The sequence below is a fragment of the Oratosquilla oratoria genome, chromosome 6, assembly GCF_046742065.1.
Source record: "Oratosquilla oratoria isolate Oo_2021 chromosome 6, ASM4674206v1, whole genome shotgun sequence".
NCBI lineage: Eukaryota > Metazoa > Arthropoda > Malacostraca > Stomatopoda > Squillidae > Oratosquilla > Oratosquilla oratoria.
Window position 1 is genome coordinate 36,721,970 of NC_134782.1, and position 2,500 is coordinate 36,724,469.

The following is a 2,500-nucleotide window of genomic DNA, read 5'->3' on the forward strand; positions in this document are numbered from 1 at the left end:
TCTCTTTTTTTTTATTCTATTTCTTCCTTTCTTCATGAATAAGGCAAAATCGACCAAGAAAATGTGTACACAACTGAATAATTGATACAGCACAAACATAAACAAACAGGTGAGTCAATAAATAAATATAAAAAACACTTGCATTCTGATCCTCTTACATACACTGCCGTCAGAGGGAGTTTTCATTGGTTTGATTGAATATTGTGTACTGCAGGCAATCGGGCTCGAGATAGTAATCTGAACTTAGGAAGTTTGATCTCTGTTGCTGAGTAGCCTGTGCAGCTGAATACGGACATTCATACTGTTACAGCCTGTGGACCGGTCTGTCTTTAGAGATACGAGGAACACGAGGATTCATGTTACGCATCGTCCTTTATTAGAAGCCTTAGGGGCGACGTTGGGCTCTACAGACTATGGTATCTGTAATTACATTAACAATTCAATTCAGCTACTTCGTTACATTAATAAATCATTTCAGTTACTTCATTACATTAACAAATCAATCCAGCTACTTCATCACATTAACAAATAATTTGCACCATGATTCTTTACACTACACAACTTCACCTGGCACTGACATAATGAAACATGCCATGATTATTTCGCCACCATGGCTTCACCATAATTCGCTACTTACTATTCCCATCCAAACATGGTCTGTCAAACCAGAATTAATTATTAACAATGTGACCTCTTCATCTCATTCACTACCGCATATATGACATAGTATAAGGAAACAGCTTCTGACTCAATGCTCACCAAAAGGGTTCCCTTCTGCCTGCTCAATGCACGTCTTGTCCACGTGACGGACCGTTACCAAAGGAACGCCTTGAGGTGATATCTACCGAAGTAGTCTAGTCACCATTCTGTGCATTCAGAGGCTAACAATTCCAGTATTTTATAGTAACCCATACATGTCATCCTTGGTTCACAGTTTGACAATGCTCAACAACATTTTATTAGCTCCAATACAACATATTGTCATTGTACAGTAATACCTTTCTATCGCGGAACAATACAACAGGAGCGTCGTAAAATCTGTAGTTTACATTCCTTCATAACAATACCATCATCTTACAACATATTTCACAACACAATTATATCATACATAATGAACCAATGCAATGTGACTCAAATCCAGATTTGTAACACTTCCAATATCATATTTCCTACATCGTGAATTACATCTTTGAATCAAGACATTATACGCCGTGAGTTACAGTTAGCTTGAATCATGTAATTGGCATTCACATACATAATAGTCCAATACAATATGGCTCAAATCCAGACATCAGGCAATTGGCACTCACACGTACTATTTTTTCTTTTACCCAATTTAAAATGCATGGTTGCAAGATGCCCCTTTATCTTATTTAAAATATTTATTTATTCATATTTCTAACGCAAAAAAGTATATCTTTATTTCTCCAAGTGCACCAGTAATTGACCCATTGTAGATCACAAAATATATTAATATCGATATTAAAGAATATATAGATAACGACATACCCAAGTTGGTATGTAAACCCTATGTAGAATGCAACTTGTCGACCCATTTTAATTTGACATATGTATACATGAATTTTTACGTTAGCAACGAAATAGCAAATTCAATACGCACTTAATGTGAAAAATATATGAAATTATGAAAGCCTACAAATTCATTAATCACATTTGAAAATTGCGAAGATTTTTTTTCATTTTGTCGATGACCTGTGAGGGCAACGACTTGACGTCACACAAGCGTATTTGGGGATCACAGGCCCGTGGTGGGGCCACGAACTAAGCCTTCGAGGCTAAGCGGTATGACTTTGCAAATATCCCAGATGATCCAGGAGATTAGAGTGGCCAGTGAATGAACACGTAACCTATTTTCCTTCCTTTTCTCTCTCTCTCAATCTTTCTCTCTCTCTCTCTCTCTCTCTCTCTCCAGTAAGTAGGTTTGGAACACACTGGTCGACTTCGAGGTTACCCTGGCTGTATGATAAGTGTGCTTTTATAGTCGCATTGTATAAACCTTTTCATGTTCTATCTCTCACATGCGAGAAGTGAAGACAACTCACTCATTGTTGGAAATGAACACACACACGTATAATCAACGACATAGCAAAGAGGACAAGTAACTTTTTACGGCATGTAGCCCACGTTTTTATTTATTTTTTTTTTTTTTTAAATGACCACGAATATTCAAGAAGTGATGAAGATTTCAATCAGTTCTGGGAAGCCTTTCTGGGCGTGTCCGGGGTGAAGCCCCTTGACCACATATAGAAAAAAAGAAAGTCTGAGATTGAGGCAGAAGACACTTCACGTCAACAAAAAGCCCTCGTCACCATCGTCCGATCGATAAGATAAGAGGTCTGCCGCGAGATAAGAAGTCTCCCGAGAGAGAGATTTATCTCTTGTCCATGAGGCGAGTGTGGATCCATCCGCATCACGTCATGATTTGTGATCTTTGTAATGCACCTACCTATTTATCTATTTACATTTATTTATCTATTCT

The 2,500-nt window shown here is 37.7% G+C and overlaps 1 protein-coding gene across 4 annotated transcripts in view; it reads right to left on the reverse strand.

Annotated features, from left to right (window-relative positions):
- LOC143026394 (polypeptide N-acetylgalactosaminyltransferase 14-like) overlaps positions 1-2,500 on the reverse strand; it is a 295,274-nt gene that overhangs the window by 85,205 nt on the left and 207,569 nt on the right. The window contains exon 1 of one of the 4 annotated variants that reach the window (XM_076186693.1): positions 760-805. The exons of 2 other annotated variants lie outside the window; for them this stretch is intronic. The gene's annotated coding sequence lies outside the window, so the exon portion shown is untranslated. Of the gene's footprint in view, positions 1-759; positions 806-2,500 lie in introns of those variants that run through there. One more of the 4 variants, XM_076186690.1, reaches the window with a different exon arrangement.